The sequence below is a fragment of the Oncorhynchus clarkii genome, chromosome 3 (genome assembly GCF_045791955.1).
Source record: "Oncorhynchus clarkii lewisi isolate Uvic-CL-2024 chromosome 3, UVic_Ocla_1.0, whole genome shotgun sequence".
NCBI classification, from domain to species: Eukaryota; Metazoa; Chordata; class Actinopteri; order Salmoniformes; family Salmonidae; genus Oncorhynchus; species Oncorhynchus clarkii.
The window spans coordinates 165,387-174,425 of NC_092149.1; positions in this window are offsets into that span (position 1 = coordinate 165,387).

The following is a 9,039-nucleotide window of genomic DNA, read 5'->3' on the forward strand; positions in this document are numbered from 1 at the left end:
TACTATGAAGGAAAAAAGGAAAATCAACCCAGTCAAGGCACAACATGAAACGCAGAAATAAAAAAGTACTTATAATAAAATGAACCAGATAATGTCTGAATAAACAACATGCCTCAGTGTTTAAATGCGCTGATATATTCAGATGGACAAAAGACAGCCCTTCCCGGAAGTCAAGGCAGGTGCGCGGAATGTTATCTTTTACTCGACATTCGCACGTCACATCTTCTCACGAGCCTTTTGTAGTTGAAATGAAATAACCCCCCCGGTGTCTGGTTTCTGGGTTTTGTAGCGAAGCACCTTGAGGTTTGCAGCGCCGCTAGCTGCAGCCTGCCATTATATTACGTTTCCCTAATATATACAACAACACAAATCATTTAGCGGTGGATGTACAGTTGATTGTTTAATGAGTAATAAAGCGGCTAGGAGCCTATAATTAGGCTGTCACTGTGAGCTGGTCCTCCCAGCGCCCCGGGCCACAGCGGAGAGAGACGCCATTAACACTCCAAACAAATACATTTAAGACAGCGTAGAGATAAACTGTAGAGGTGGTTCGATGTTAATGCTAAGGAAAGTTATCTAATATTTACCGCCTGTTATTTAGTGGCCAACAAGTGTAAACAACAACACAAAAACAACAGCCCATGGTATAATAAAGTAACAACAATTATTATTAGTTTAATGACAGAAATTATTATAATAATGAGCAGAATGGGCAATTACCTTTTCCAATGAATTAAAGTGAAATACAGTTTAATATATTATTGATTTAATGGTTGCTCATGTGATAAAACACAGAAATCTAGAAAAAATTACATGTATTAAAAGATTTAAAATGAATTTGACTTTTAATCGTTCCTATTAACAAAATAGAAGTTACATAGATTTTAATAATGAATACATAAACATTAGATGCCAATGCAAATTGGCACTAAATTGCTGCTATTTTGAGGAAGAACATTGGACATATGGGAATCCAGAAAGTGTACAATATTCTAACACAATATGTTGTTGACACTCATGTTATTATTTACCCAGGCCTAACACGGTCTAACCCTAACCCTAACCCGGTCTAACCCGGTCTAACCTTAACCCTGTCTAACCCTAACCCTGTTAACTCTCATATTATTATTTAACTAGGCAAGTTAGTTCAGAACACATCCTTATTTACCCCGGCCTAACCTGGCCTAACCCTAACCCGGACAGCGCTGGGACACATATTTTCCATGTCGTCTCGGGCCGTGGTCCCACACCATACTATGCCTTTTGTTGCTGAACACCAACAGTGACCCTTTGCTGCCTGAAATCTGACACAATGTAGCAATCCATTTACTTTGCTGTAGAGTTGTGTCTTGTGTGTGAGTGTGGGTGAGCAGAGAGGAGACACCGCTGAGGGAAAGTTTATCACTGTCTTGTCTTTTGGCAGGAGCAGCCTATTCACCCAGCCCTCTGCTTTACAACACAGTTGTCTCTGCCTCTTTCATCCAGAGATGTCTGTTGTCTTTCTGAAGATGCCTTAATCCAATCATCTCCATAGTGAGAGAGAGCTGGCTGAATACCTCCTGTAGTTTGGCCCAGCTGGGAGCGACAAGTCAGTCAGTAGCAACACTACAACAATGTCCCAACACCGTGTTCAGCTGACTACTCTGCTGCTCCTTGTTTCAGGAACACAATGGGTTGAATGGGACGGATGGCATGGTCACAGGCCTTTCTTTCCAAGAGGAACAGGTCGGTATCAAACACGCCACAGGAAGAGACTGGGTTGGTGGGGGCTGGATGGGACTGGGTTGGTGGGGGCTGGATGGGATTGGGTTGGTGGGGGCTGGATGAAACTGGGTTGGTGGGGGCTGGATGGGACTGGGTTGGTGGGGGCTGGATGGGACTGGGTTGGTGGGGGCTGGATGAGACTGGGTTGGTGGGGGTTGGATGAGACTGGGTTGGTGGGGGCTGGATGAGACTGGGTTGGTGGGGGCTGGATGAGACTGGGTTGGTCGGGGGCTGGATGGGACTGGGTTGGTGGGGGCTGGATGGGACTGGGTTGGTGGGGGCTGGATGGGACTGGGTTGGTGGGGGCTGGATGAGACTGGGTTGGTGGGGGCTGGATGAGACTGGGTTGGTGGGGGCTGGATGGGACTGGGTTGGTGGGGGCTGGATGAGACTGGGTTGGTGGGGGCTGGATGAGACTGGGTTGGTGGGGGCTGGATGAGACTGGGTTTGTGAGGACTGGATAGCTGTGTTGGAGGGGCTTAGTTGTTTGGTGGGTTGGAGGGGGCTGCATGGTTCTTGTGGAGGGGGGAGGGGGCTGGATAGCTGGGTTAGAGGGGGCTGAGAATAGGTTGGGGCCTGAGACACATGGCTCTCTCACAAATAGCAACAACGGCTTGGCAGCTGCTGGTGATTCGCTCTCAAGCCCTGCTGACCAGGCCAGAACAGGCCAGAGCAGGCCAAAGCAGGCCAGAACAGGCCAGAGCAGGCCAGAACAGGACAGAGCAGGCCAGAACAGGCCAGAGGAGAACGTGGAGGTAGACACTTTCTGGCTAATAAAAAACTAGAGTCAAAACAGATGGCCAGATATACTGAGGGCTCATTAGAGTCAAAACCCCCCCCAAATATACTGAGGGCTCATTAGGGTCAAAACACCCCCCAAATATACTGAGGGCTAATTAGGGTCAAAACACCCCCCAAATATACTGAGGGATCATTAGAGTCAAAACACCCCCCAAATATAAATATACAAATATATTGAGGGCTCATTAGGGATCAAAACACCCCCCAAATATATTGAGGGCTCATTAGGGTCAAAACACTCCCCAAATATACTGAGGGATCATTAGAGTCAAAACACCCCCCAAATATACTGAGGGATCATTAGAGTCAAAACACCCCCCAAAATACTGAGGGCTCATTAGAGTCAAAACAGCCCCCAAATATACTGAGGGATCATTAGGGTCAAAACAAACGTCCAGATATACTGAGGGCTCATTAGAGTCAAAACAGCCCCCAAATATACCAAGGCTTCATTAGGGTCAAAACAAACGTCCAGATATACTGAGGGATCATTAGAGTCAAAACAAACGTCCAGATATACTGAGGGCTCATTAGGGTCAAAACACTCCCGATAAACTGAGGGCTCATAAGGGTAAAAAAACAAAAAACACGGCCAGACATACTGGGTGCTCATTAAGTTCAAATCATACTGCCAGATATACTGAGGGCTCATTAAAATGAAAACACAGCCCAGATATACTGGGGACTCATTAGGGTCAAAACACACTTGAGATATACTGAGGGCTCATTACGGTCAAAGCAGCCTTCAAATATCCTGAGGGCTCATTAGGGTCAAGACACACCCCAGATATACTGAGGCCTCATTAGGGCCAAAACACACAGCCAGATATACTGAGGGCTCATTAGGTACAAAACACACCTCAGAAATACTGAAGGCTCGTTAAGGTCAAAACACACCCCAGAAATACTGAAGGCTTGTTATGGTCAAAACACACCCCAGAAATACTGAAGGCTTACTAGGGTCACGACATTTCCCAAATATACTGAAGGCTCAATAGAATCAAAACATCCCAAACCTATTTAGGATTCGCCTATTTTTTTTCAATATTCCCCTAAAATGACAAACCCAAATCTAACTTCCTGTAGCTCAGGACCGGAAGCAATGATATGCATATTATTGGTACCATTTGAAAGGAAACACTTTGAAGTTTATGTAAATGTGAAATGAATGTAGGAGAATATAACACATTAGATCAGGTAAAAGATAATACAAAGAAAAAAACAGGCCGTTTTTTTGTACCATCTTTGAAATGCAAGAGAAAGGCCGTAATGTATTTTTCCAGCCCAGACGCAATGTAGATTTTGGCCACTAGATGGCAGCAGTGTATGTGCAATGTTTTAGACTGATCCAATGAACCATTGCATTACTGTTCAAAATGTTGTATCAAATCTGCCAAATGTGCCTAATTGGTTTATTGATACATTTTCATGTTCATAATTGTACACTCTCCTCAAACAATATAATGGTATTCTTTCACTGTAATAGCTACTGTAAAGTGGACAGTGCAGTTAGAGTAACAAGAATTTAAGCTTTCTGCCCATATTGGATATGTCTATGTCCCGGGAAATGTTCTTGTTACTAACAACCTCATGCTAATCACATGAGCCTACGTTAGCTCAACCGTCCCGCAGGGGGGACATCGATCCTGTGAGTTTATAAGAGATGGTGGCAGAAACATTATGTACAGAATAAGTTACAAATACCGCTGAAAAACACACACAATAGCACAATGGGTTATGAGCCTGTAAAATGGCAGCCATCTCCTCCGGCGCCATTTGTCCAGTAATGATGGAAGTACACTACCGTTCAAAAGTTTGGTGTCACTTACAAATGTCCTTGTTTTTGAAAAAAAAGCATTTTTTTTGTCCATTAAAATAACATCAAATTAATCAGAAATACAGTGTGGACATTCTTAATGTTGTAAATGACTATTGTTGTTGAAAATTGATGGTTTTTATGGAATATCTACATAGGCGTACAGAGGCCCATTGTCAGCAGCCATCACTCCTGCATTCCAATGGCACATTCTGTTAGCTAATCCAAGTTCAGAATTTTAATAGGCTAATTGGTCATTAGAAAACCCTTTTGCAATTATGTTAGCACAGCTGAAAACTGTTGTTCTAATTAAAGAAGCAATAAAACTGGGCTTCTTTAAACGAGTTGAGTATCTGGAGCATCAGCATTTGTGGGTTTGATTACAGGCTCAAAACTTCCAGAAACAAAGGACTTTCTTCTGAAACTAGTCAGTCGATACTTGTTCTGAGAAATGAAGGCTATTCCATGAGAGAAATTGCCAAGAAACTGAAGATCTGGTAAAAAGCTGTGTTCTACTCCCTTCACAGAACAGCGCAAACTGGCTCTAACCAGGATAGAAAGAGAGGTGGGAGGCCCCGGTGCACACCTGAGCAAGAGGACAAGTACATTTCAGTGTCTAGTTTGAGAAACAGACACCTCACAAATCCAAAATGGCAGCTTCATTAAATAGCACCCGCAAAACACCAGTCTCAAAGTCAACAGTGAAAAGGTGACTCTAGGATACTGGCCTATTTTCTTAACTCTATTTCTTGACCTACATTGTTGGTTAAGGGATTGTAAGTAAGCATTTAACGGTAAGGTCTACACATGTTGTATTTGGCGCATGTAACAAATACAATTTTATTTGAGTTCAGTTGATGGGACAGTATTTAATAATCCTGTATATGGCTGACAGTATTTATTATTCCACTATACGGTTGACTGTATTTATTATTATCTATATGACTGACTGTATTTATTATTCCTCTATATGACTGACTGTATTTATTATTATCTATATGGCTGACTGTATTTACTATTATCTATATGGCTGACTGTATTTATTATTCCTCTATATGGCTGACTGTATTTATTATGCCTCTATATGGCTGACTGTATTTATTATTATCTATATGACTGACTGTATTTATTATTATCTATATGACGGACTGTATTTATTATTCCTCTAAATGACTGACTGTATTTATTATTATCTATATGACTGACTGTATTTATTATTATCTATATGACTGACTGTATTTATTATTCCTCTATATGACTGACTGTATTTATTATTATCTATATGACTGACTGTATTTATTATTATCTATATGACTGACTGTATTATTATCTATATGACTGACTGTATTTATTATTATCTATATGACTGACTGTATTTATTATTATCTATATGACTGACTGTATTTATTATTATCTATATGACTGACTGTATTATTATCTATATGACTGACTGTATTTATTATTCCTCTATATGACTGACTGTATTTTTTATTATCTATATGGCTGACTGTATTTATTATTCCTCTCTATGACTGACTGTATTTATTATGCCTCTATATGGCTGACTGTATTTATTATGCCTCTATATGGCTGACTGTATAAATTATTATCTATATGGCTGACTGTATTTATTATTATCTATATGGCTGACTGTATTTATTATTATCTATATGACTGACTGTATTTATTATTATCTATATGACTGACTGTATTTATTATGCCTCTATATGACTGACTGTATTTATTATGCCTCTATATGGCTGACTGTATTTATTATTATCTATATGACTGACTGTATTTATTATGACTCTATATGACTGACTGTATTTATTATTATTTATATGACTGACTGTATTTATTATTCCTCTACATGGCTGACTGTATTTATTATTATCTATATGGCTGACTGTATTTATTATTCCTCTATATGGCTGACTGTATTTATTGTTATCTATATGACTGACTGTATTATTATCTATATGGCTGACTGTATTTATTATTATCTATATAACTGACTGTATTTATTATTATCTATATGACTGACTGTATTTATTATTATCTATATGACTGACTGTATTTATTATGCCTGTATATGACTGACTGTATTTATTATGCCTCTATATGGCTGACTGTATTTATTATTATCGATATGACTGACTGTATTTATTATTATCTATATGACTGATTGTATTTATTATTATTTATATGGCTGACTGTATTTATTATGCCTCTATATGGCTGACTGTATTTATTATTATCTATATGACTGACTGTATTTATTATTATCTATATGACTGACTGTATTTATTATTATCTATATGACTGACTGTATTTATTATTATCTATATGACTGACTGTATTTATTATTATCTATATGACTGACTGTATTTATCATTATCTATATGACTGACTGTATTTATTATTATCTATATGACTGACTGTATTTATTATTATCTATATGGCTGACTGTATTTATTATTATCTATATGACTGACTGTATTTATTATTATCTATATGACTGACTGTATTTATTATTCCTCTATATGACTGAATGTATTTATTATTCCTCTATATGGCTGACTGTATTTATTATTATCTATATGACTGACTGTATTTATTATTATCTATATGACTGACTGTATTTATTATGCCTGTATATGACTGACTGTATTTATTATGCCTCTATATGGCTGACTGTATTTATTATTATCGATATGACTGACTGTATTTATTATTATCTATATGACTGATTGTATTTATTATTATTTATATGGCTGACTGTATTTATTATGCCTCTATATGGCTGACTGTATTTATTATTATCTATATGACTGACTGTATTTATTATTATCTATATGACTGACTGTATTTATTATTATCTATATGACTGACTGTATTTATCATTATCTATATGACTGACTGTATTTATTATTATCTATATGACTGACTGTATTTATTATTATCTATATGACTGACTGTATTTATTATTATCTATATGGCTGACTGTATTTACTATTATCTATATTGCTGACTTTATTTATTATTATCTATATGACTGACTGTATTTATTATTCCTCTATATTACTGACTGTATTTATTATTATTTATATGGCTGACTGTATTTATTATTATTTATATGGCTGACTGTATTTATTATTCCTCTATATGACTGACTGTATTTATTATGCCTCTATATGGCTGACTGTATTTATTATGCCTCTATATGACTGACTGTATTTATTTTGCCTCTATATGACTGACTGTATTTATGATTATCTATATGACTGACTGTATTTATTATGCCTCTATATGGCTGACTGTATTTATTATTATCTATATGGCTGACTGTATTTATTATGCCTCTATATGGCTGACTGTATTTATTATTATCTATATGACTGACTGTATTTATTATTATCTATATGGCTGACTGTATTTATTATGCCTCTATATGACTGACTGTATTTATTATTATCTATATGACTGACTGTATTTATTATTCCTCTATATGACTGACTGTATTTATTATTATCTATATGACTGACTGTATTTATTATTATCTATATGGCTGACTGTATTTATTATTATCTATATGACTGACTGTATTTATTATTATCTATATGACTGACTGTATTTATTATTATCTATATGACTGACTGTATTTATTATTATCTATATGACTGACTGTATTATTATCTATAAGGCTGACTGTATTTATTATTCCTCTATATGACTGACTGTATTTATTATGCCTCTATATGACTGACTCTATTTATTATTCCTCTATATGACTGACTGTATTTATTATTATCTATATGGCTGACTGTATTTATTATTCCTCTCTATAATTGACTTTATTTATTATGCCTCTATATGGCTGACTGTATTTATTATGCCTCTATATGGCTGACTGTATAAATTATTATCTATATGGCTGACTGTATTTATTATTATCTATATGGCTGTCTGTTTATTATTATCTATATGACTGACTGTATTTATTATTATCTATATGACTGACTGTATTTATTATGCCTCTATATGGCTGACTGTATTTATTATTATCTATATGACTGACTGTATTTATTATGCCTCTATATGACTGACTGTATTTATTATTATCTATATGACTGACTGTATTTATTATTCCTCTACATGGCTGACTGTATTTATTATTATCTATATGGCTGACTGTATTTATTATTCCTCTATATGGCTGACTGTATTTATTGTTATCTATATGACTGACTGTATTATTATCTATATGACTGACTGTATTTATTATTATCTATATGACTGACTGTATTTATTATTATCTATATGACTGACTGTATTTATTATTATCTATATGACTGACTGTATTTATCATTATCTATATGACTGACTGTATTTATTGTTATCTATATGACTGACTGTATTTATTATTATCTATATGACTGACTGTATTTATTATTATCTATATGGCTGACTGTATTTACTATTATCTATATTGCTGACTTTATTTATTATTATCTATATGACTGACTGTATTTATTATTCCTCTATATTACTGACTGTATTTATTATTATTTATATGGCTGACTGTATTTATTATGCCTCTATATGGCTGACTGTATTTATTATGCCTCTATATGACTGACTGTATTTATTTTGCCTCT